The sequence below is a fragment of the Ambystoma mexicanum genome, chromosome 9 (assembly GCF_040938575.1).
Source record: "Ambystoma mexicanum isolate Mex_15411 chromosome 9, UKY_AmexF1_1, whole genome shotgun sequence".
In the NCBI taxonomy this organism is placed as follows: Eukaryota; Metazoa; Chordata; class Amphibia; order Caudata; family Ambystomatidae; genus Ambystoma; species Ambystoma mexicanum.
The window spans coordinates 918,289,902-918,316,317 of NC_090931.1; the positions used below are offsets into that span (position 1 = coordinate 918,289,902).

At 48.8% G+C, this 26,416-nt stretch overlaps 1 protein-coding gene and 1 long non-coding RNA gene across 6 annotated transcripts in view; one reads left to right on the forward strand and one right to left on the reverse strand.

Moving 5' to 3' along the window:
* ZNF385B (zinc finger protein 385B) overlaps positions 1-26,416 on the forward strand; it is a 1,357,263-nt gene that overhangs the window by 654,100 nt on the left and 676,747 nt on the right. The gene's annotated exons all lie outside the window — the stretch shown is intronic.
* The window catches only part of LOC138488784 (uncharacterized), a 33,513-nt gene that overhangs the window by 4,006 nt on the left and 3,091 nt on the right, over positions 1-26,416 (reverse strand). The gene's annotated exons all lie outside the window — the stretch shown is intronic.

The following is a 26,416-nucleotide window of genomic DNA, read 5'->3' on the forward strand; positions in this document are numbered from 1 at the left end:
TGCCAATATTTGGAATTGACGGCTGATTGCCTCCGATTTCTTTAAGATACTCGCCTTGAAAGAGATGCGTGGCGCGCTTTGTTGCCACATGACGTCACCGCCATTTTGTTTAAAAAAAAAAAGCTCGAAAGGCAGGAGAGTGGACTGCCCGTCAAGGGACACTTCCTGCGCATGCCGCGTCTTGGCGTCGAGCCTCAGAGAGGGAATTCCGATGGGTGCAGGAGAAAGAGGTCTTGAGGAGGCATGTGGTGGCGCCTGTCGGCGCACGTGTGCCCCTACTGTGGCAGAAGCTTAGCAGTGCTGCTGGGGAACCGCCCTCTTTGTGCTCTTGTGGGGAAAGTTACTATAGGTGGGTTCAGTCAGATAAAGGTGTAAACATGTCTGCTCTATACCCCGTGCGGTATAATGTGCAGGATGGGCAGCGTCCCAGAACCCCTTGCCTGGCGTTTCTCGGCCATGCTCCTATTTGCTGTCCTGGTCTTTCAGCAAGTGTGTTTTCGGGTGACATAGCCCCTTGCCTGGTGTATCTCAGCCATGCTGCTATTTGCTGTCCTGGTCTTTCAGTATGTGTGTTTTCTGGTGCCAGAGCCCCTTTGCCTGGCGTTTCTCAGCCATGCTGCTATTTGCTGTCCTGGTCTTTCAGCAAGTGTGTTTTCGGGTGACATAGCCCCTTGCCTGGCGTATCTCAGCCATGCTGCTATTTGCTGTCCTGGTCTTTCAGTATGTGTGTTTTCGGGTGCCAGAGCCCCTTTGCCTGGCGTTTCTCAGCTATGCTGCTATTTGCTGTCCTGGTCTTTCAGTAAGTGTGTTTTCGGGTGCCAGAACCCCTGCCTGGCATTTCTCAGCAAGCTGCTATTTGCTGTCCTGGTCTTTCAGCAAGTGTGTTTTCGGGTGACATAGCCCCTTGCCTGGCGTATCTCAGCCATACTGCTATTTGCTGTCCTGGTCTTTCAGTATGTGTGTTTTCGGGTGCCAGAACCCCTTTGCCTGGCGTTTCTCAGCTGTGCTGCTATTTGCTGTCCTGGTCTTTCAGTAAGTGTGTTTTCGGGTGTCAGAACCCCTGCCTGGCATTTCTCAGCCATGCTGCTATTTGCTGTCCTGGTCTTTCAGCAAGTGTGTTTTCGGGTGACATAGCCCTTTGCCTGGCGTATCTCAGCCATGCTGCTATTTGCTGTCCTGGTCTTTCAATATGTGTGTTTTTGGGTGCCAGAACCCCTTTGCCTGGCGTTTCTCAGCCGTGCTGCTATTTGCTGTCCTGGTCTTTCAGCAAGTGTGTTTTCGGGTGACATAGCCCCTTGCCTGGCGTATCTCAGCCATGCTGCTATTTGCTGTCCTGGTCTTTCAGCAAGTGTGTTTTCGGGTGACATAGCCCCTTGCCTGGCGTATCTCAGCCATGCTGCTATTTGCTGTCCTAGTCTTTCAGTATGTGTGTTTTCGGGTGCCAGAACCCCTTTGCCTGGCGTTTCTCAGCTGTGCTGCTATTTGCTGTCCTGATATTTCAGTAAGTGTGTTTTCGGGTGCCAGAACCCCTGCCAGGCATTTCTCAGCCATGCTGCTATTTGCTGTCCTGGTCTTTCAGTATGTGTGTTTTCGGGTGCCAGAACCCCTTTGCCTGGCGTTTCTCAGCTATGCTGCTATTTCCTGTCCTGGTCTTTCAGTAAGTGTGTTTTCGGGTGCCACCCCTGTCTGGCATTTCTCAGCCATGCTGCTATTTGCTGTCCTGGTCTTTCAGTAAGTGTGTTTTCGGGTGCCAGAACCCCTGCCTGGCATTTCTCAGCCATGCTGCTATTTGCTGTCCTGGTATTTCAGTAAGTGTATTTTCGGGTGCCAGAACCCCTGCCTGGCATTTCTCAACCAAGCTGCTATTTGCTGTCCTGGTCGTTCAGCAAGTGTGTTTTCGGGTGACATAGCCCCTTTGCCTGGCGTTTCTCAGCTGTGCTGCTATTTGCTGTCCTGGTCTTTCAGTAAGTGTGTTTTCGGGTGCCAGAACCCCTGCCTGGCATTTCTCAGCCATGCTTCTATTTGCTGTCCTGGTCTTTCAGCAAGTGTGTTTTCGGGTGACATAGCCCTTTGCCTGGCGTATCTCAGCCATGCTGCTATTTGCTGTCCTGGTCTTTCAATATGTGTGTTTTCGGGTGCCAGAACCCCTTTGCCTGGCGTTTCTCAGCCGTGCTGCTATTTGCTGTCCTGGTCTTTCAGTAAGTGTGTTTTCGGGTGCCAGAACCCCTGCCTGGCATTTCTCAGCCATGCTGCTATTTGCTGTCCTGGGCTTTCAGCAAGTGTGTTTTCGGGTGACATAGCCCCTTGCCTGGCGTATCTCAGCCATGCTGCTATTTGCTGTCCTGGTCTTTCAGTATGTGTGTTTTCGGGTGACATAGCCCCTTGCCTGGCGTATCTCAGCCATGCTCCTATTTGCTGTCCTGGTCTTTCAGTATGTGTGTTTTCTGGTGACATAGCCCTTTGCCTGGCGTATCTCAGCCATGCTGCTATTTGCTGTCCTGGTCTTTCAGCAAGTGTGTTTTCGGGTGACATAGCCCCTTGCCTGGCGTATCTCAGCCATGCTGCTATTTGCTGTCCTGGTCTTTCAGTATGTGTGTTTTCGGGTGCAAGAGCCCCTTTGCCTGGCGTTTCTCAGCTATGGTGCTATTTGCTGTCCTGGTCTTTCAGTAAGTGTGTTTTCGGGTGCCAGAACCCCTGCCTGGCATTTCTCAGCAAGCTGCTATTTGCTGTCCTGGTCTTTCAGCAAGTGTGTTTTCGGGTGACATAGCCCCTTGCCTGGCGTATCTCAGCCATACTGCTATTTGCTGTCCTGGTCTTTCAGTATGTGTGTTTTCGGGTGCCAGAACCCCTTTGCCTGGCGTTTCTCAGCTGTGCTGCTATTTGCTGTCCTGGTCTTTCAGTAAGTGTGTTTTCGGGTGTCAGAACCCCTGCCTGGCATTTCTCAGCCATGCTGCTATTTGCTGTCCTGGTCTTTCAGCAAGTGTGTTTTCGGGTGACATAGCCCTATGCCTGGCGTATATCAGCCATGCTGCTATTTGCTGTCCTGGTCTTTCAATATGTGTGTTTTCGGGTGCCAGAACCCCTTTGCCTGGCGTTTCTCAGCCGTGCTGCTATTTGCTGTCCTGGTCTTTCAGCAAGTGTGTTTTCGGGTGACAGAGCCCCTTGCCTGGCGTATCTCAGCCATGCTGCTATTTGCTGTCCTGGTCTTTCAGCAAGTGTGTTTTCGGGTGACATAGCCCCTTGCCTGGCGTATCTCAGCCATGCTGCTATTTGCTGTCCTAGTCTTTCAGTATGTGTGTTTTCGGGTGCCAGAACCCCTTTGCCTGGCGTTTCTCAGCTGTGCTGCTATTTGCTGTCCTGGTATTTCAGTAAGTGTGTTTTCGGGTGCCAGAACCCCTGCCTGGCATTTCTCAGCCATGCTGCTATTTGCTGTCCTGGTCTTTCAGTATGTGTGTTTTCGGGTGCCAGAACCCCTTTGCCTGGCGTTTCTCAGCTATGCTGCTATTTCCTGTCCTGGTCTTTCAGTAAGTGTGTTTTCGGGTGCCACCCCTGTCTGGCATTTCTCAGCCATGCTGCTATTTGCTGTCCTGGTCTTTCAGTAAGTGTGTTTTCGGGTGCCAGAACCCCTGCCTGGCATTTCTCAGCCATGCTGCTATTTGCTGTCCTGGTATTTCAGTAAGTGTATTTTTGGGTGCCAGAACCCCTGCCTGGCATTTCTCAACCAAGCTGCTATTTGCTGTCCTGGTCGTTCAGCAAGTGTGTTTTCGGGTGACATAGCCCCTTTGCCTGGCGTTTCTCAGCTGTGCTGCTATTTGCTGTCCTGGTCTTTCAGTAAGTGTGTTTTCGGGTGCCAGAACCCCTGCCTGGCATTTCTCAGCCATGCTTCTATTTGCTGTCCTGGTCTTTCAGCAAGTGTGTTTTCGGGTGACATAGCCCTTTGCCTGGCGTATCTCAGCCATGCTGCTATTTGCTGTCCTGGTCTTTCAATATGTGTGTTTTCGGGTGCCAGAACCCCTTTGCCTGGCGTTTCTCAGCCGTGCTGCTATTTGCTGTCCTGGTCTTTCAGTAAGTGTGTTTTCGGGTGCCAGAACCTCTGCCTGGCATTTCTCAGCCATGCTGCTATTTGCTGTCCTGGGCTTTCAGCAAGTGTGTTTTCGGGTGACATAGCCCCTTGCCTGGCGTATCTCAGCCATGCTGCTATTTGCTGTCCTGGTCTTTCAGTATGTGTGGTTTCGGGTGCCAGAACCCCTGCCTGGCATTTCTCAGCCATGCTGCTATTTGCTGTCCTGGTCTTTCAGCAAGTGTGTTTTCGGGTGACATAGCCCCATGCCTGGCGTATCTCAGCCATGCTGCTATTTGCTGTCCTGGTCTTTCAGCAAGTGTGTTTTCGGGTGACATAGCCCCTTGCCTGGCGTATCTCAGCCATGCTGCTATTTGCTGTGCTGGTCTTTCAGTATGTGTGTTTTCGGGTGCCAGAACCCCTTTGCCTGGCGTTTCTCAGCTGTGCTGCTATTTGCTGTCCTGGTCTTTCAGTATGCGTGTTTTTGGGTGCCAGAACCCCTTTGCCTGGCGTTTCTCAGCCATGCTGTTATTTGCTGTCCTGGTCTTTCAGCAAGTGTGTTTTCAGGTGACAGAACCCCTGCCTGGCAATTCTCAGCCATGCTGCTATTTGCTGTCCTGGTATTTCAGTAAGTGTATTTTCGGGTGCCAGAACCCCTGCCTGGCATTTCTCAGCCAAGCTGCTATTTGCTGTCCTGGTCTTTCAGCAAGTGTGTTTTTGGGTGACATAGCCCCTTGCCTGGCATTTCTCAGCCATGCTGCTATTTGCTGTCCTGGTCTTTCAGTATGTGTGTTTTCGGGTGCCAGAACCCCTGCCTGGCATTTCTCAGCCATGCTGCTATTTGCTGTCCTGGTCTTTCAGCAAGTGTGTTTTCGGGTGACATAGCCCCTTGCCTGGCGTATCTCAGCCATGCTGCTATTTGCTGTCCTGCTCTTTCAGTAAGTGTGTTTTCGGGTGACATAGCCCCTTGCCTGGCGTATCTCAGCCATGCCGCTATTTGCTGTCCTGGTCTTTCAGTATGTGTGTTTTCGGGTGCCAGAACCCCTTTGCCTGGCGTTTGTCAGCCATGCTGCTATTTGCTGTCCTGGTCTTTCAATAAGTGTGTTTTCGGGTGCCAGAACCCCTGCCTGGCATTTCTCAGCCATGCTGCTATTTGCTGTCCTGGTATTTCAGCAAGTGTGTTTTCGGGTGACATAGCCCCTTGCCTGGCGTACCTCAGCCATGCTGTTATTTGCTGTCCTGGTCTTTCAGTAAGTGTGTTTTCGGGTGCCAGAACCCTGCCTGGCATTTCTCAGCCATGCTGCTATTTGCTGTCCTGGTCTTTCAGCAAGTGTGTTTTCGGGTGACATAGCCCCTTGCCTGGCGTATCTCAGCCATGCTGCTGTTTGCTGTCCTGGTCTTTCAGTATGTGTTTTCGGGTGCCAGAACCCCTTTGCCTGGCGTTTCTCACCCATGCTGCTATTTGCTGTCCTGGTCTTTCAGTAAGTGTGTTTTCGGGTGACAGAAGCCCTTCCTTGGTGTTTCTCAGCCATGCTGTTATTTGCTGTCCTGGTCTTTCAGCAAGTGTGTTTTCGGGTGACAGAACAACTGCCTGGTGTTTCTCAGCCATGCTGCTATTTGCTGTCCTGGTCTTTCAGCAAGTGTGTTTTCGGGTGACATAGCCCCTTGCCTGGCGTATCTCAGCCGTGCTGCTATTTGCTGTCCTGGTCGTTCAGTATGTGTGTTTTTGGGTGCAGGAACCCCTTTGCCTGGCGTTTCTCACCCATGCTGCTATTTGCTGTCCTGGTCTTTCAGTAAGTGTGTTTTCGGGTGACAGAAGCCCTTCCTTGGTGTTTCTCAGCAATGCTGCTATTTGCTGTCCTGGTCTTTTGGTAAGTGTGTTTTCGGGTAACAGAACCCTTTGCCCGGCGTTTCTCTGCCATGCTGCTATTTACTATCCTGCCCTTTTACCAAGTGTGTTTTCTGGTGATATAGCCCATTGTCTGGTGTTTCTCAGCCATGCTGCTATTTGCTGTCCTGGTCTTTCAGTAAGTGTGTTTTCGGGTGCCAGAACCCCTGCCTGGCATTTCTCAGCCATGCTGCTATTTGCTATCCTGGTCTTTCATTAAGTGTGTTTTCGGGGGACAGAAGCCCTTCCTTGGCGTTTCTCAGCCATGCTGTTATTTGCTGTCCTGGTCTTTCAGAAAGTGTGTTTTCGGGTGACAGAACCCCTGCCTGGTGTTTCTCAGCCATGCTGCTATTTGCTGTCCTGGTCTTTCAGCAAGTGTGTTTTCGGGTGACATAGCCCCTTGCCTGGCGTATCTCAGCCGTGCTGCTATTTGCTGTCCTGGCTTTTCAGTATGTGTGTTTTTGGGTGCCAGAACCCCTTTGCCTGGAGTTTCTCAGCCATGCTGCTATTTGCTGTCCTGGTCTTTCAGTAAGTATGTTTTCGAATGACAGAACCCCTGCCTGGTGTTTCTTAGCCATGCTGCTATTTGCTGTCCTGGTCTTTCAGAAAGTGTGTTTTCGGGTGACAGAACCCCTGCCTGGTGTTTCTCAGCCATGCTGCTATTTGCTGTCCTGGTCTTTCAGAAAGTGTGTTTTTGGGTGCCAGAACCCCTTTGCCTGGAGTTTCTCAGCCATGCTGCTATTTGCTGTCCTGGTCTTTCAGTAAGTGTGTTTTAGGGTGACATAGCCCCTTGCCTGGCGTATCTCAGCCATGCTGCTATTTGCTGTCCTGGTCTTTCAGTATGTGTTTTCGGGTGACATATCCCCTTTATCTCAGCCATGCTGCTATTTGCTGTCCTGGTCTTTCAGTATGTGTTTTCGGGTGCCAGAACCCCTTTGCCTGGCATTTCTCAGCCAAGCTGCTATTTGCTGTCCTGGTCTTTCAGCAAGTGTGTTTTCGGGTGACATAGCCCCTTGCCTGGCGTATCTCAGCCATGCTGCTATTTGCTGTCCTGGACTTTCAGTATGTGTGTTTTCGGGTGCCAGAATCCCTTTCCTGGCGTTTCTCAGCCAAGCTGCTATTTGCTGTCCTGGTCTTTCAGTAAGTGTGTTTTCGGGTGCCTTAACCCCTGCCTGGCATTTCTCAGCCATGCTGCTATTTGCTGTCCTGGTCTTTCAGTAAGTGTATTTTCGGGTGCCAGAACCCCTGCCTGGCATTTCTCAGCCAAGCTGCTATTTGCTGTCCTGGTCTTTCTGCAAGTGTGTTTTCGGGTGACATAGCCCCTTGCCTGGCGTATCTCAGCCATGCTGCTATTTGCTGTCGTGGTCTTTCAGTATGTGTGTTTTCGGGTGCCAGAACCCCTTTGCCTGGCGTTTCTCAGCTATGCTGCTATTTGCTGTCCTGGTCTTTCAGTAAGTGTGTTTTCAGGTGCCAGAACCCATGCCTGGCATTTCTCAGCCATGCTGCTATTTGCTGTCGTGGTCTTTCAGTATGTGTGTTTTCGGGTGCCAGAACCCCTTTGCCTGGCATTTCTCAGCCATGCTACTATTTGCTGTCCTGGTCTTTCAGCAAGTGTGTTTTCGGGTGACATAGCCCCTTGCCTGGCGTATCTCAGCCATGCTGCTATTTGCTGTCATGGTCTTTCAGTATATGTGTTTTCGGGTGCCAGAACCCCTTTGCCTGGCGTTTCTCAGCCATGCTGCTATTTGCTGTCCTGGTCTTTCAATAAGTGTGTTTTCGGGTGCCAGAACCCCTGCCTGGCATTTCTCAGCCATGCTGCTATTTGTTGTCCTGGTCTTTCAGCAAGTGTGTTTTCGGGTGACATAGCCCCTTGCCTGGCGTATCTCAGCCATGCTGCTATTTGCTGTCCTGGTCTTTCAGTATGTGTGTTTTCGGGTGCCAGAACCTCTGCCTGGCATTTCTCAGCCATGCTGCTATTTGCTGTCCTGGTCTTTCAGCAAGTGTGTTTTCGGGTGACATAGCCCCTTGCCTGGCGTATCTCAGCCATGCTGCCATTTCTGTCCTGGTCTTTCAGCAAGTGTGTTTTCGGGTGACATAGCCCCTTGCCTGGCGTATCTCAGCCATGCTGCCATTTCTGTCCTGGTCTTTCAGCAAGTGTGTTTTCGGGTGACATAGCCCCTTGCCTGGCGTATCTCAGCCAAGCTGCTAGTTGCTGTCCTGGTCTTTCAGTACGTGTGTTTTCGGGTAACAGAACCCCTTGCCTGGCGTATCTCAGCCATGCTGCTATTTGCCATCCTGGTCTTTCAGTAAGTGTGTTTTCGGGTGACATAGCCCCTTGCCTGGCGTATCTAAGCCATGCTGCTATTTGCTGTCCTGGTCTTTCAGGATGTGTGTTTTCGGGTAACAAAACCCCTGCCTGGCATTTCTCAGCCATGCTGCTATTTGCTATCCTGGTCTTTTAGTAAGTGTGTTTTCGGGTGACATAGCCCCTTGCCTGGCGTATCTCAGCCATGCTGCTATTTGCTGTCCTGGTCTTTCAGTATGTGTGTTTTCGGGTGCGAGAACCCCTGCCTGGCATTTCTCAGCCATGCTGCTATTTGCTGTCTTGGTCTTTCAGCAAGTGTGTTTTCGGGTGACATAGCCCCTTGCCTGGCGTATCTCAGCCATGCTGCTATTTGCTGTCCTGGTCTTTCAATAAGTGTGTTTTCGGGTGCCAGAACCCCTGCCTGGCATTTCTCAGCCATGCTGCCATTTCTGTCCTGGTCTTTCAGCAAGTGTGTTTTCGGGTGACATAGCCCCTTGCCTGGCGTATCTCAGACAAGCTGCTAGTTGCTGTCCTGGACTTTCAGTACGTGTGTTTTCGGGTAACAGAACCCCTTGCCTGGCGTCTCTCAGCCATGCTGCTATTTGCCGTCCTGGTCTTTCAGTAAGTGTGTTTTCGGGTGACATAGCCCCTTGCCTGGCGTATCTAAGCCATGCTGCTATTTGCTGTCCTGGTCTTTCAGTATGTGTGTTTTCGGGTGCCAGAACCCCTTTGCCTGGCGTTTCTCAGCCATGCTGCTATTTGCTGTCCTGGTCTTTCAGTATGTGTGTTTTCGGGTGCCGGAACCCCTGCCTTGCATTTCTCAGCCATGCTGCTATTTGCTGTCCTGGTATTTCAGCAAGTGTGTTTTCGGATGACATAGCCCCTTGTCTGGATTATCTCAGACATGCTGTTATTTACTGTCCTGGTCTTTCAGTAAGTGTGTTTTCGGGTGCCAGAACCCCTGCCTGACATTTCTCAGCCATGCTGCTATTTGCTGTCCTGGTCTTTCAGCAAGTGTGTTTTTGGGTGACATAGCCCCTTGCCTGGCGTATCTCAGCCATGCTGCTGTTTGCTGTCCTGGTCATTCAGTATGTGTGTTTTCGGGTGCCAGAACCCCTTTGCCTGGCGTTTCTCAGCCATGCTGCTATTTGCTGTCCTTGTCTTTCAGTAAGTGTGTTTTCGGGTGACAGAAGCCCTTCCTTGGTGTTTCTGAGCCATGCTGTTATTTGCTGTCCTGGTCTTTCAGCAAGTGTGTTTTCGGGTGACAGAACCCCTGCCTGGTGTTTCTCAACCATGCTGCTATTTGCTGTCCTGGTCTTTCAGTACGTGTGCTTTCGGGTGACAGAAGCCCTTGCTTGGTGTTTCTCAGCCATGCTGTTATTTGCTGTCCTGGTCTTTCAGCAAGTGTGTTTTCGGGTGACAGAACCCCTGCCCGGTGTTTCTCAGCCATGCTGCTATTTGCTGTCCTGGACTTTCAGCAAGTGTGTTTTCGGGTGACAGAACCCCTTGCCTGGTGTTTCTCAGCCGTGCTGCAATTTGCTGTCCTGGTCTTTCGGTAAGTGTGTTTTCGGGTAACAAAACCCCTTGCCTGGCATTGCTCAGCCATGCTGGTATTTGCTATCCTGGTCTTTTATTAAGTGTGTTTTTGGGTGACAGAACCCCTTGGCTGGTGTTTCTCAGCCATGCTGCTATTTGCTATGCTGGTCTTTCAGTATGTGTGTTTTCGGGTGACAGAACCCATTGCCTGGTGTTTCTCAGCCAATCTGCTATTTGCTATCCTGATCTTTTTGGAAGTGTGTTTAAGGGTGACAGAACCGTCCCGGGATGAAAGCTCAGCGGCAGGGTGAGCGTCTTGGAAGCAAGACGACACGAAGCAACAACAGGTTCGATCCCCGGGTCCGCGCTTAGAAACCTCTGGGTGTTTAAGCGCGTTATAAATACGTAACTAAGACAACAAAAAAAAAACACAATTACGCAACTAAGAAAAACAAACAATTCCTGTAACAGCGCCTCGATGCCTGCGGGCTGTGTGAGCGCTTTATAAATGTTAAATAAATAAATAAATAAATAAAAATAAACCCCATGCCTGGTGTTCTCAGCCATGCTGCTATTTGCTGTCCTGGTCTTTTAGTAAGTGTGTTTTCCGGTGACAGAACCCCTTTGCTTGGCGTTTCTCAGCCATGCTGCTATTTGCTGTCCTGGTTTTTTAGTAAGTGTGTTTTCCGGTGACAGAAACCCTTGCCTGGTGTTTCTCAGCCATGCTGCTATTTGCTATCCTGCTCTTTTAGTAAGTGTGTTTACGGGTGACAGAACCCCTTGCATGGTGTTTCTCAGCCATGCTGCTATTTACTATCCTGGTATTTTAGTAAGCGTGTTTAAGGGTGACAGAACCCCTTGCCATTGCATTTTTCCAGCCATGCTGTTATTTGCTATCCTAGTCTTTTAGGTGACAGAACCCCTTGCCTGGCGTTTCTCAGCCATGCTGCTATTAGCTGTCCTGGTCTTTTGGTAAGTGTGTTTTCGGGTGACACAACCCCTTGACAGGTGTTTCTCAGCCATGCTGCTATTTGATATCCTGGCCTTTTAGGTGACAGAACCCCTTGCTTGGCGTTTCTCAGCCATGCTGTTATTTGCTTTCCTGGTCTTTTAGTAAGTGTGTTTTTCGGTGACAGAACCCCTTGCCTGGTGTTTCTCAGCCATCCTGCTATTTGCTATCCTGCTCTTTTAGTAAGTGTGTTTACGGGTGACAGAACCCCTTGCCTCATGTTTCTCAGCAATGCTACTATTTGCTATCCTGGTATTTTAGTAAGTGTGTTTGAGGGTGACAGAACCCCTTGCCTGGCATTTCTCAGCCATGCTGCTATTTGCGCTCCTGGTCTTTTAGGTGACAGAACCCCTTACCTGGCGTTTCTCAGCCATGCTGCTATTTGCTGTCCTGGTCTTTTGGTAAGTGTGTTTTCAGGTGACAGAACCCCTTGCCTGGCGTTTCCCAGCCATGCTGCTATTTGCTATCCTAGTCATTTAGGTGACAGAACCCCTTGCCTGGCATTTCTCAGCCATGCTGCTATTTGCTGTCCTTGTCTGCTGGTAATTGTGTTTTCCGGTGACAGAACCCCTTTGCCTGGCATTTCTCAGCCATGCTGCTATTTTCTGTCCTGGTCTTTTAGTAAGTGTGTTTTCTGGTGACATAACCCCTTGCCCAGTGTTTCTCAGCCATGCTACTATTTGCTATCCTGCTCTTTTAGTAAGTGTGTTTACGGGTTACAGAACCCCCTGCCTGGTGTTTCTCAGCCATGCTGATATTTGCTATCCTGATATTTTAGTAAGTGTGTTTAAGGGTGACAAAACCCCTTGCCTGGCGTTTCTCAGCCATGCTGCTATTTGCTATCCTGGTCTTTTAGGAGACAGAACCCCTTGCCTGGTGTTTCTAAGCCATGCTGCTATTCAGTGTCCTGGTCTTTTGGTAAGTGTGTTTGCGGGTGACAGAACCCCTTGCCCTGCGTTTCTCAACCATGCTGCTATTTGCTATCCTGGTCTTTTAGGTGACAGAACCCCTTGCCTGGCGTTTCTTAGCCATGCTGCTATTTGCTGTCCTTGTCTTTTGGTAAGTGTGTTTTCCTGTGACAGAACCCCTTGCCTGTTTTTTCTCAGCCATACTGCTATTTGCCTTCCTGATCTTTTAGTAAGAGTGTTTAAGGGTGACATAACCCCTTTGCCTGGCATTTCTCAGCCATGCTGCTATTTGCTGTCCTGGTCTTTTAGTAAGTGTGTTTTCCGGTGACAGAACCCCTTGCCTGGTGTTTCTCAGCCATGCTGCTATTTGCTATCCTGGTATTTTAGTAAGTGTGTTTTCGGGTGACAGCACCCCTTGCCTGGCATTTCTCAGCTATGCTGCTATTTGGTATCCTGGTCTTTTAGGTAACAGAACCCCTTGCCTGGCGTTTCTCAGCCATGCTTCTATTTGCTGTCCTGGTCTTTCAGTAACTGTGTTTTCAGGTGACAGAACCCTGTGCCTGGCATTTCTCTGCCATGCTGCTATTTGCTGTCCTGGTCTTTTAGTAAGTGTGTATTCCGGTGACAGAACCCCTTTCCTGGCGTTTCTCAGCTATGTTGCTATTTGCTATCCTGGTCTTTTAGTAAGTGTGTTTTCCGGTGACAGAACCCCTTGTCCGGTGTTTCTCAGCCATGCTGCGATTTGCTATCCTGGTCTATTAGTAAGTGTGTTTACGGGTGACAGAACCCCTTGCCTGGTGTTTCTCAGCCATGCTGCAATTTGCTGTCCTGCCCTTTTAGTAAGTGTGTTTACGGGTGACAGAACCTCTTGCCTGGTATTTCTCTGCCATGCTGCTATTTGCAGTCCTGGTCTTTTAGTAAGTGTGTTTTTCGGTGACAGAACCCCTTTGCCTGTCATTTCTCAGCCATGCTGCTATTTGCTGTCCTGGTCTTTAAGTAAGTGTGTTTTCCGGTGACAGAACCCACTGCCTGGTGTTTCTCAGCCATGCTGCAATTTGCTATCCTGGTATTTTAGTAAGTGTGTTTAAGGGTGACAGAACGGCTTGCCTGGCGTTTCTCAGCCATGCTGATATTTGCTATCCTGGTCTTTTAGGTGACAGAATCCCTTGCCTGGCGTTTCTCAGCCATGCTGCAATTTGCTGTCCTGGTCTTTCAGTAAGTGTGTTTTCAGGTGACAGCAGCATGGCACAGAAACGCCAGGCACAGGGTTCTATTTGCTGTCCTGGTCTTTTAGTAAGTGTGTTTTCTGGTGACAGAACCCCTTTCCTGCCATTTGTCAGCCATGTTGCTATTTGCTGTCCTGGTCTTTTAGTAAGTGTGTTTTCCGGTGACAGAACCCCTTGCCTGGTGTTTCTCAGCCATGCTGCGATTTGCTATGCTGTTCTTTTAGTAAGTGTGTTTACGGGTGACAGAACCCCTTACCTGATGTTTCTCAGCCATGTTTCTTTTTGCTGTCCTGCTCTTTTAGTAAGTGTGTTTACGAGTGACAGAACCCCTTGCCTGGTGTTTCTCAGCCATGCTGCTATCTGCTGTCCTGGTCTTTTAGTAAGTGTGTTTATGGGTGACAGGACCCCATGCCTGGTGTTTCTCAGCCATGCTGCTATTTGCTGTCCTGCTCTTTTAGTAAGTGTGTTTACGGGTGACAGAACCCCTTGCCTGGTGTTTCTCAGCCATGCTGCTATTTGCTGTCCTGGTCTTTAGTAAGTGTTTTTTCGGTGACAGAACCCCTTGCCTGCTTTTTCTCAGCCATGCTGCTATTTGCTGTCCTGCTCTTTTAGTAAGTGTGTTTACGGGTGACAGAACCCCTTGCCTGGTGTTTCTCAGCCATGTTGCTTTTTGCTGTCCTGCTCTTTTAGTAAGTGTGTTTACGGGTGACAGAACCCCTTGCCTGGTGTTTCTCAGCCATGCTGCTATTTGCTGTCCTGGTATTTAGTAAGTGTTTTTTCGGTGACAGAACCCCATGCCTGCTTTTTCTCAGCCATGCTGCTATTTGCTGTCCTGGTCTTTAGTAAGTGTTTTTTCGGTGACAGAACCCCATGCCTGCTTTTTCTCAGCCATGCTGCTATTTGCTGTCCTGCTCTTTTAGTAAGTGTGTTTACAGGTGACAGATCCCCTTGCCTGGTGTTTCTCAGCCATGCTGCTATTTGCTGTCCTGGTCTTTTAGTAAGTGTTTTTTCGGTGACAGAACCCCTTGCCTGGTGTTTCTCAGCCATGCTGCTATTTGCTGTCCTGCTCTTTTAGTAAGTGTGTTTTCGGTGACAGAAACCCTTGCCTGGTGTTTCTCAGCCATGCTGCTATTTGCTGTCCTGCTCTTTTAGTAAGTGTGTTTATGGGTGACAGATCCCCTTGCCTGGTGTTTCTCAGCCATGCTGCTATTTGCTGTCCTGGTCTTTTAGTAAGTGTTTTTTCGGTGACAGAACCCCTTGCCTGGTGTTTCTCAGCCATGCTGCTATTTGCTGTCCTGCTCTTTTAGTAAATGTGTTTACAGGTGACAGATCCCCTTGCCTGGTGTTTCTCAGCCATGCTGCTATTTGCTGTCCTGGTCTTTTAGTAAGTGTTTTTTCAGTGACAGAACCCCTTGCCTGGTGTTTCTCAGCCATGCTGCTATTTGCTGTCCTGGTCTTTTAGTAAGTGTTTTTTCGGTGACAGAACCCCTTGCCTGGTGTTTCTCAGCCATGCTGCTACTTGCTGTCCTGCTCTTTTAGTAAGTGTGTTTACGGGTGACAGAACCCCTTGCCTGGTGTTTCTCAGCCATGCTGCTATTTGCTGTCCTGGTCTTTAGTAAGTGTTTTTTCGGTGACAGAACCCCATGCCTGCTTTTTCTCAGCCATGCTGCTATTTGCTGTCCTGCTCTTTTAGTAAGTGTGTTTACGGGTGACAGATCCCCTTGCCTGGTGTTTCTCAGCCATGCTGCTATTTGCTGTCCTGGTCTTTTAGTAAGTGTTTTTTCGGTGACAGAACCCCTTGCCTGGTGTTTCTCAGCCATGCTGCTACTTGCTGTCCTGCTCTTTTAGTAAGTGTGTTTTCGGTGACAGAACCCCTTGCCTGGTGTTTCTCAGCCATGCTGCTATTTGCTGTCCTGCTCTTTTAGTAAGTGTGTTTACGGGTGACAGATCCCCTTCCCTGGTGTTTCTCAGCCATGCTGCTATTTGCTGTCCTGGTCTTTTAGTAAGTGTTTTTTCGGTGACAGAACCCCTTGCCTGGTGTTTCTCAGCCATGCTGCTATTTGCTGTCCTGGTCTTTAGTAAGTGTTTTTTCGGTGACAGAACCCCTTGCCTGCTTTTTCTCAGCCATGCTGCTATTTGCTGTCCTGCTCTTTTAGTAAGTGTGTTTACGGGTGACAGAACCCCTTGCCTGGTGTTTCTCAGCCATGTTGCTTTTTGCTGTCCTGCTCTTTTAGTAAGTGTGTTTACGGGTGACAGAACCCCTTGCCTGGTGTTTCTCAGCCATGCTGCTATTTGCTGTCCTGGTATTTAGTAAGTGTTTTTTCGGTGACAGAACCCCATGCCTGCTTTTTCTCAGCCATGCTGCTATTTGCTGTCCTGGTCTTTAGTAAGTGTTTTTTCGGTGACAGAACCCCATGCCTGCTTTTTCTCAGCCATGCTGCTATTTGCTGTCCTGCTCTTTTAGTAAGTGTGTTTACAGGTGACAGATCCCCTTGCCTGGTGTTTCTCAGCCATGCTGCTATTTGCTGTCCTGGTCTTTTAGTAAGTGTTTTTTCGGTGACAGAACCCCTTGCCTGGTGTTTCTCAGCCATGCTGCTATTTGCTGTCCTGCTCTTTTAGTAAGTGTGTTTTCGGTGACAGAAACCCTTGCCTGGTGTTTCTCAGCCATGCTGCTATTTGCTGTCCTGCTCTTTTAGTAAGTGTGTTTATGGGTGACAGATCCCCTTGCCTGGTGTTTCTCAGCCATGCTGCTATTTGCTGTCCTGGTCTTTTAGTAAGTGTTTTTTCGGTGACAGAACCCCTTGCCTGGTGTTTCTCAGCCATGCTGCTATTTGCTGTCCTGCTCTTTTAGTAAGTGTGTTTACAGGTGACAGATCCCCTTGCCTGGTGTTTCTCAGCCATGCTGCTATTTGCTGTCCTGGTCTTTTAGTAAGTGTTTTTTCAGTGACAGAACCCCTTGCCTGGTGTTTCTCAGCCATGCTGCTATTTGCTGTCCTGGTCTTTTAGTAAGTGTTTTTTCGGTGACAGAACCCCTTGCCTGGTGTTTCTCAGCCATGCTGCTACTTGCTGTCCTGCTCTTTTAGTAAGTGTGTTTACGGGTGACAGAACCCCTTGCCTGGTGTTTCTCAGCCATGCTGCTATTTGCTGTCCTGGTCTTTAGTAAGTGTTTTTTCGGTGACAGAACCCCATGTCTGCTTTTTCTCAGCCATGCTGCTATTTGCTGTCCTGCTCTTTTAGTAAGTGTGTTTACGGGTGACAGATCCCCTTGCCTGGTGTTTCTCAGCCATGCTGCTATTTGCTGTCCTGGTCTTTTAGTAAGTGTTTTTTCGGTGACAGAACCCCTTGCCTGGTGTTTCTCAGCCATGCTGCTACTTGCTGTCCTGCTCTTTTAGTAAGTGTGTTTTCGGTGACAGAACCCCTTGCCTGGTGTTTCTCAGCCATGCTGCTATTTGCTGTCCTGCTCTTTTAGTAAGTGTGTTTACGGGTGACAGATCCCCTTGCCTGGTGTTTCTCAGCCATGCTGCTATTTGCTGTCCTGGTCTTTTAGTAAGTGTTTTTTCGGTGACAGAACCCCTTTCCTGGTGTTTCTCAGCCATGCTGCTATTTGCTGTCCTGCTCTTTTAGTAAGTGTGTTTACGGGTGACAGATCCCCTTCCCTGGTGTTTCTCAGCCATGCTGCTATTTGCTGTCCTGGTCTTTTAGTAAGTGTTTTTTCGGTGACAGAACCCCTTGCCTGGTGTTTCTCAGCCATGCTGCTATTTGCTGTCCTGGTCTTTAGTAAGTGTTTTTTCGGTGACAGAACCCCTTGCCTGCTTTTTCTCAGCCATGCTGCTATTTGCTGTCCTACTCTTTTAGTAAGTGTGTTTACGGGTGACAGAACCCCTTGCCTGGTGTTTCTCAGCCATGTTGCTTTTTGCTGTCCTGCTCTTTTAGTAAGTGTGTTTACGGGTGACAGAACCCCTTGCCTGGTGTTTCTCAGCCATGCTGCTATTTGCTGTCCTGGTATTTAGTAAGTGTTTTTTCGGTGACAGAACCCCATGCCTGCTTTTTCTCAGCCATGCTGCTATTTGCTGTCCTGGTCTTTAGTAAGTGTTTTTTCGGTGACAGAACCCCATGCCTGCTTTTTCTCAGCCATGCTGCTATTTGCTGTCCTGCTCTTTTAGTAAGTGTGTTTACAGGTGACAGATCCCCTTGCCTGGTGTTTCTCAGCCATGCTGCTATTTGCTGTCCTGGTCTTTTAGTAAGTGTTTTTTCGGTGACAGAACCCCTTGCCTGGTGTTTCTCAGCCATGCTGCTATTTGCTGTCCTGGTCTTTTAGTAAGTGTTTTTTCGGTGACAGAACCCCTTGCCTGGTGTTTCTCAGCCATGCTGCTACTTGCTGTCCTGCTCTTTTAGTAAGTGTGTTTACGGGTGACAGAACCCCTTGCCTGGTGTTTCTCAGCCATGCTGCTATTTGCTGTCCTGGTCTTTAGTAAGTGTTTTTTCGGTGACAGAACCCCATGTCTGCTTTTTCTCAGCCATGCTGCTATTTGCTGTCCTGCTCTTTTAGTAAGTGTGTTTACGGGTGACAGATCCCCTTGCCTGGTGTTTCTCAGCCATGCTGCTATTTGCTGTCCTGGTCTTTTAGTAAGTGTTTTTTCGGTGACAGAACCCCTTGCCTGGTGTTTCTCAGCCATGCTGCTACTTGCTGTCCTGCTCTTTTAGTAAGTGTGTTTTCGGTGACAGAACCCCTTGCCTGGTGTTTCTCAGCCATGCTGCTATTTGCTGTCCTGCTCTTTTAGTAAGTGTGTTTACGGGTGACAGATCCCCTTGCCTGGTGTTTCTCAGCCATGCTGCTATTTGCTGTCCTGGTCTTTTAGTAAGTGTTTTTTCGGTGACAGAACCCCTTTCCTGGTGTTTCTCAGCCATGCTGCTATTTGCTGTCCTGCTCTTTTAGTAAGTGTGTTTACGGGTGACAGATCCCCTTGCCTGGTGTTTCTCAGCCATGCTGCTATTTGCTGTCCTGGTCTTTTAGTAAGTGTTTTTTCGGTGACAGAACCCCTTGCCTGGTGTTTCTCAGCCATGCTGCTATTTGATGTCCTGGTCTTTTAGTCAGTGTTTTTTCGGTGACAGAACCCCTTGCCTGGTGTTTCTCAGCCATGCTGCTATTTGCTGTCCTGCTCTTTTAGTAAGTGTGTTTACGGGTGACGCAGAGGATACGCTTACTTCCCACTTACCGTTTCTTCAGCTTGCTTCATTCCCGAGGAACTATTTGTGCTGTGGGCTTTTGATGTGTGACCTGCATTTTGCCCTCCCTGTTGGTTGTGTGGCTGACATGGTGCCCTTCAGGTGTGATTCCATACCTTTGGCGTAGACCCTGTATCAATAAACCAGACAGTGTCCTGTCATGCAATAGGCATATTAGTTATTCTCTGAGCTCCTCACTGATTCAACCCTTGCCAGTCTCCCTGTTACACTGGCTCCAGTTGCATTAACTGGGTGTTTGTATGTTGGATTACATGTATGTCCAATGTAGGCAACGAGGGAAATTTGACGGACCAACTGTAGCCATATTTTGTCCCAGTAGAACCCCTTTGCTACACGAATGAAGAGATGCGCACCTTTTTTTTAGCAACTTTAGGCAATTTAGGTTGCAGCGCTTGTCCGTTCAGAAGGAAGGGGGCCGGGCCCCTGCCTGAAAGGTGCGATCCTTGCTTTTGGTGCATTTCTTGGCAGATCACGTTTATAAAAAGTACTGCGAGGCAATCCACTACCAGGTGACCTCTCTTTACACAGCACACTGCACTGAATGATGCTTTGGTGCCATTAGTGGTAGATCGCGCTGACTCAAAGTACTGTGCCGCCACGCCTGATTCCCCTAGGAGGTGATCTCTCTTTCCCTAGCACACCCCACTATATAATTATCTTTGGTGCCATTAGTGGTAGATCACGTTGACTCAAACTACTGCGAGGCAATCCACTTCCAGGTGACCTCTCTTTACATAGCACATAGCACACTGCCCTGAATGATGCTTTGGTGCCATTAGTGGTAGATCGCGCTGACTCAAAGTACAGCGCTGCCGCACCGGATTCCACTAGGAGGTGATCTCTCTTTCCATAGCACACCTCACTATATGATTATCTTTGGTGCCATTAGTGGTAGACCATGTTGACACAAAGTACTCCAAGGCGATCCACTTCCAGGTGACCTCTCTTTACATAGCACACTGCACTGAATGATGCTTTGGTGCCATTAGTGGTAGATCGCGCTGACTCAAAGTACAGCGCTGCTGCACCGGATTCCACTAGGAGGTGATCTCTCTTTCCATAGCACACCCCGCTATATGATTATCTTTGGTGCCATTAGTGGTAGAGCACGTTGACTGAAAGTACTCCGAGGCGATCCACTTCCAGGTGACCTCTCTTTACATAGCACACTGCACTGAATGATGCTTTGATGCCATTAGTGGTAGATCGCGCTGACTCAAAGTACAGCGCTGCCACGCCTGATTCCCCTAGGAAGTGATCTCTCTTTCCATAGCACACCCCACTGCATGATTATCTTTGGTGCCATTAGTGGTAGAGCACGTTGACTGAAAGTACTCCGAGGCGATCCACTTCCAGGTGACCTCTCTTTACATAGCACACTGCACTGAGTGATCCCTTGATGCCATTAGTGGTAGATCGCGCTGACTCAAAGTACGGCGCTGCCGCACCGGATTCCACTAGGAGGTGATATCTCTTTCCATAGCACATGTAACGCTCACCTGATTCTCGCAGAGGCGCCGGTCTTGACTGGGCGACTACCGTATCTTCAAAGGTGATGTGTAGCACCCGGTTGGCTCTTTGGGCTGGACCTCTGTGCACTGTATGCCTGACGTGTAGAGTAAGATGTCTTAGGTAAGTGAATGCCGAGCTCTCCATCTGCCTCGGGGCAGGGTGCTGTAGCCAGTTTCTTCACTGGATAGGTAGCGCAGGCCTCTTGACTTCAGAGGACTGCTGTCCATCGTTTACTGCACGAACGGTAAGTTTTGAGTCATTCAAATGTCTTTTTAAAGTCTTTAGTAATGATGTCTCTTGTTTTGCAGGGTTCCGGCGATGGCGGATGACGGGCTGAAGTGAGTTGAAGATGGAGCCCGTGTGATGAATAGAAGCGCCTGGAAGCACGTGAGTAAGCGCTTGTTGCCTGCTTCACAATGCGCTCTAACTGTCTTTTTATTTTGCAGGTACGAGTTCGGAGCGGCTGCAGGGTGCCGGAATACCCACTGGATTAGATGTGGAAAGGAGTAATGGCACGTGAGTATTAAAGTTCCCCAATGTCTTTAAACGCACCTTGTTTTGTCTTTCAGATGCGGATGCAGCGCCGAAGGCCTCCGGAGCGTGCGAAGAGTTGGTAAGCTTTTGTCTTTCAGATGCCGGAATGCAGTATGAAGACCTCCGGAGCGCACGAAGAGTAGGTAAGCCTTTGCCTTTCCGATGCCGGAATGCTAACCTGTTCTTTCTTGTCTTTATAGGTGTTGCTGAAGACTGGATTCAGGATGGTAAGCCTTTGCCTTTCAGATGCCGGAATGCTAACCTGTTCTTTCTTGTCTTTATAGGTGTTGCTGAAGACTGGATTCAGGATGGTAAGCCTTTTTCCTTAGGCCCAGGACTGGATGCAGAAGACACGATGAGCGTCCTGCTGCAGAGGGTGCAGAATAACGCAAAGCAAGATTCATCCACCGGGTGTGGTTTAAATAGCCTCCTGTAGTGCTTAGGTATCTCCTTCCACAGCCACGCCTAAGTAAGAAAAGAGTTCCTGGTAAGAAAAGAGTTCCTGCCTTCCAGAAGAGTTCCAGTGTTCTAAATCTAGGGAGTGGCTCCAGCCCCACCCAACAGGAAAAGTAGTTCCAAACAGAAGAGGATCAGAGGCTCAACTGGCAGGCAAGTAAGCAGCATGGTCTGCTGCAGGTAAGTCCACCCAAGCATTATGAGCCCGGCGCTTCCAGCGCTGGGACTGGGCATATTTATGAGCCTGGTGCCACTGGCGCCAGGACTGGGTCCAAAAGGTCCCAATTGGGACTGGTTGGCACTCGGAACCTGGGTTATGGATCTGCATCCAAGGGAGTTGGGAAAACCCTGACCTTTTGGAAGCAGAGATCATGACAGTACCCCCCCTCAAGGCCCCTCCCAAACCGGGCTTCTCCGGGGGTTTTGGCTTGTCAGGAAATGTTCGGTGAAATCTTTTGATTAGGCGAGGAGCGTGGACATATTCAGCAGGTTCCCAGGATCTCTCTTGGGGGCCGTAGCCTTTCCAGTCAATTAGGTAGAATAGTTTAGATTTGGAGATCTTGGAGTCCAGAATGCTTTTGACTTCAAACTCGAGTTCTCCATCCACTAGGATAGGTTTTGGAGATTTGGTTAGTCGGGTTTGAGGTTGCACGGGTTTTAATAGAGAGACGTGGAAGACCGGATGTATCTTCATGTGCGGGGGCAAGTCCAACTTGACCGCTACTGGGTTTACTATGGTAGTGATGGAATAGGGACCAAGGTATCTTGGGTTGAATGTGCGTGGCCCTTTTAGAGATAGATATTTGGTGGATAACCAGACTTGATCCCCTACTTGATAGTGAGGGGCTTCCTTCCGATGTTGATCTGCTCCTTTCTTGTATTGTTCTTTAGCCCTTTGAAGGTGAGAAACAGCTTCCTTAAAGGCTTTGGTGATTGTAGAATGCAGGTAGTCTACTGCTGGTGTTTCAAGATCTTGGAGGGGATCCAACTCCGAGGTTCGAGGGTGACTGCCGTACAAAAGAAAAAACGGGGTTTTCCCAGTTCCCGAGTGGACAGAGTTATTGTAGGCATACTCGGCTATCCAAAGGATATCTTTCCAAGTTTTTTCAGTTTGTTGCAGCATGCAGCGTAAATACTGTTCCAGAGTTTGATTGGTCCTCTCGGTTTGTCCGTCGGTCTGAGGGTGGTGACTGGTCGATAGTCTCACATCAATTTGAGCCGACCGACAGCAACTTCGCCAAAAATGAGAAATAAATTGACTACCTCGATCCGAAATTAGAACCGAAGGAAAACCGTGCAGTCGGACGATGTTTTTGAGAAATTCTCGGGCCAGAGTTGCTGCTGTTGGCAAGCCTTTGAGTGGAATGAAATGCGCCATCTTGGAGAATAAGTCCACGATTACTAGAATCGTATTGTATCCGGAGCATGGAGGTAGATCGGTGATGAAGTCCATAGAAAGCGTATGCCAAGGGCGAGGTGGGATGTCAATAGGGCGTAAGAGGCCTGCTGGTCTTTCCTTTTGACTCTTGTTTTGGGCGCATACTCCACAGGACATTATAAAGTCTCTGATATCTTTTTTCCAAGACGGCCACCAGAAGTAGCGCTTGATCTTTTCTGAGGTCTTGGCTATACCGGGATGACCTTCCATTAAAGAGTCGTGATAACAAGAGATTACTTTTTTCTGTAAATCTGTGCTGGGTAGGTATAATCGTTCTTGGAAATACAATAGGTTGTCCTTTACTGCAAAGTCCTTTCCTTGCAGATGCCAATTCTGTATACCTGCTGGAGTTACAAGTTGCCTGGCTTTATCCTTAACTTCCTCTATGGATTCTGTGGCGATTACACCCAGAATTCTTTGTTCGGGAATGATTGGTACAGGTTTAGGGTTGATCAAGTGTTCTTCCACTCCCATCCGAGAAAGGGCATCGGCTTTACCGTTCTTTGTACCTGGTCGATAGGTAATTATGAAGTCAAACTCGGCAAAGAATAATGCCCAACGGAGTTGTCTAGAGGATTGGGCTTTTGCGGTTTTCAAATATTGCAGGTTTCGGTGATCCGTAATCACAGTAACGGTGTGTCGGGCCCCCAGCAGATAATGCCGCCAAGCCTTAAAGGCAGACTTGATAGCCAGAAGTTCCTTGTCAGTAATCGTGTAATTGACTTCAGGAGGCGAGAATTTGCGGGACCAAAATGCCACGGGATGCAACTGATTGGTTACCGGGTCCTTTTGTGATAGAACTGCCCCCATGGCAAGGCTTGAAGCATCAGTTTCCACGATGTAGGGGAGTTCGGGGCGAGGGTGTTTTAAGATTGGTGCAGAGATAAATTTAGTCTTCAAATCCTGGAAAGCTTGTTCCGCCTCGGTAGACCATTCAAAACGTTTATTTTTCTTTAACAAGGCAGTGATGGGCTGGACTATTCGAGAGAACTCGGGGATAAACCTGCGGTAAAAGTTAGCGAAGCCTAACATGCTTTGCACACCTTTTACGGAGGATGGTGATGGCCATTTGAGAACTGCATCGACCTTCTTTGAATCCATACGCACCCCGCCAGGTGATAATATGAATCCCAAGAATTCAACTTCAGTCACGTTGAAAACACATTTTTCCAACTTAGCGAAAAGTTTGTGTTGACGAAATCTTTCGAGGACCATTTTCACGTGTTTCCGATGTTCAGATTCCGATGAAGAATAAACGAGGATGTCGTCAATGTAAACAACAACACATACATCTATGAGCTCTCTGAGGACATTGTTCATAAAATTTTGAAAGGCGGCCGGGGCATTGCAAAGTCCGAAGGGCATGACCTGATATTCAAATAGCCCATACTTGGTGCGGAAGGCCGTCTTCCATTCATCGCCCTCTTTTACTCGTACCAAGTGGTAAGCTCCTCTAAGATCCAGCTTTGTATATATGCATGCTTTTCTGACTTGGTCCAGGAGTTCAGGGATCAAAGGTAACGGATATCTATTCTTAACGGTGATCTGGTTCAGGGAGCGATAATCGATACAAGTTCTAAGGTCTCCTTCCTTTTTTGGAACGAAGAACAAAGCTGAAGAAGCAGGGGACTTGGAAGGACGAATAAACCCATTTGCCAGGTATTGATCCAGGTATTGTCGAAGGTGAAGGTTCTCAGGCTCGGTGAGGGCATAAATTCTACTACAAGGAGGAGTAGATCCAGGTATCAGGTCTATCTGGCAGTCATAAGACCTATGAGGAGGTAGAGAGTTAGCCTGATCCTTCCGGAAAACATCTTGGTATTCTAGGTATTCGGGAGGTAACTGGGGAGTCTCTGAAGAAATTGCGGCCAGTGCAACACCAGGTGGAGGGTGACAAGTAGAGACACATTCTGGAAACTGGACCGTTCTTGCTCGCCAATCGATCAGAGGATTGTGTTTCTCTAACCAAGGTATTCCTAGAATAATCTGAAACTGAGGGGCCTTGATCACATCGAACACGATCTTCTCATGGTGTCCATCTTGACTTACTAGCGTCACTTCTTGAGTGGTATGCGTTACTGGCCCAGAGGCTATCTCCGTACCATCCACCGTAGTAATGACGTCCTTTACAGCCTTGGGACAAAGAGTTAGATTCATCCTCAAAACCATTTCATGATCCACATAATTGCCGATGGCACCGCTGTCGACGTAAGCTTCAATTGCATGTAATCGATCCGGATTATCAGGGCTAATGAGGACCATAGGTATCACGAAATGCGAGGTCACGGAACTGCTTTTTACACTCGGCAAGAGGACCTCTATTCTTGTCGGGCGAGGTCGTTTCCCTGCTCAGAGTTTGTAACTTTGGTAACTGCAGCTCCTACTGCCTTCTTGGCAGGTTTCACCGGACAGTCTCGAAGAAAGTGCCCTGAGTTTCCGCAATATAGGCATAATTGCAACTGTTTCCTCCTTTCCCGCTCCCGTTGTGTTAGAGGACCTTTCAGACCCCCTATTTGCATGGATTCCCCGGAGTCTACTCCTTTGGAAGGAGTTGGCGGTTTGGAAAATACTCGAGCATCAAACTTGGAACGATCGGCCTTCCTGTTCTGCAGCCTGTGATCTATTTGAACGACCAAGTCTATGTAATCCGAACAGTCTTGTGGGGGATTCACTACTTGGGCTAAAACGTCTTTGAGCTCTCCACGTAGACCTCTATAAAACAGCGTAATCCTTTTGTCCTCAGGCCATTGAGTTTCCACTATTAGTCTATTGAAAGATGCAATATAAGCCAAAAGGTCTTGATTACCCTGTCGCAACGAAAGAAGCTCATTGTCCAAGGCCTGTCCCTGTGAATGTCTTGCGAACAGTTTTTCCATACTAAGCTGAAAGGCTTGAAAATCATGGAGAACCGGATCATCTTGATGAACTAGAGGGATCGACCAGTCTGCCGCATTGCCACTAAGGTACGAAAGTACAAAAGCTACTTTAGCTTGATCAGTTGGAAAGGCTGCTGGCCGGCATAAGAAGTGCAACCGGCACTGATTGATAAATACTGCAAACCTCTTTGGGTCACCAGAAAATCGCTCGGGCGGAGCCAGAGGTACATTCCCAGGTAGGTTGATCTGCACTGGATTCATAGAGGATGTTGAAGGAAGATTTGCCCCTGATGCGGGTAACGGGGTCTGTCCGGCTTGTGACTGTAGCACTTGTCTAGCAAGATTGTCTGTTCTCTCCTTGGAAATAATTAGTTCCCTTCTTAGAGCATTCGTTTCCTGACGAGTTGCATGCACTTCTGCCCTTAGTTCCCCAAGTAACCGGGCTAGGGGGTCAGTATCTGAGGTTTCCATAGCGCCTGGGCGAGAGTTTTGCGGTAGGCTTTGCGTTCTGTAACGCTCACCTGATTCTCGCAGAGGCGCCGGTCTTGACTGGGCGACTACCGTATCTTCAAAGGTGATGTGTAGCACCCGGTTGGCTCTTTGGGCTGGACCTCTGTGCACTGTATGCCTGACGTGTAGAGTAAGATGTCTTAGGTAAGTGAATGCCGAGCTCTCCATCTGCCTCGGGGCAGGGTGCTGTAGCCAGTTTCTTCACTGGATAGGTAGCGCAGGCCTCTTGACTTCAGAGGACTGCTGTCCATGGTTTACTGCACGAACGGTAAGTTTCGAGTCATTCAAATGTCTTTTTAAAGTCTTTAGTAATGATGTCTCTTGTTTTGCAGGGTTCCGGCGATGGCGGATGACGGGCTGAAGTGAGTTGAAGATGGAGCCCGTGTGATGAATAGAAGCGCCTGGAAGCACGTGAGTAAGCGCTTGTTGCCTGCTTCACAATGCGCTCTAACTGTCTTTTTATTTTGCAGGTACGAGTTCGGAGCGGCTGCAGGGTGCCGGAATACCCACTGGATTAGATGTGGAAAGGAGTAATGGCACGTGAGTATTAAAGTTCCCCAATGTCTTTAAACGCACCTTGTTTTGTCTTTCAGATGCGGATGCAGCGCCGAAGGCCTCCGGAGCGTGCGAAGAGTTGGTAAGCTTTTGTCTTTCAGATGCCGGAATGCAGTATGAAGACCTCCGGAGCGCACGAAGAGTAGGTAAGCCTTTGCCTTTCCGATGCCGGAATGCTAACCTGTTCTTTCTTGTCTTTATAGGTGTTGCTGAAGACTGGATTCAGGATGGTAAGCCTTTGCCTTTCAGATTCCGGAATGCTAACCTGTTCTTTCTTGTCTTTATAGGTGTTGCTGAAGACTGGATTCAGGATGGTAAGCCTTTTTCCTTAGGCCCAGGACTGGATGCAGAAGACA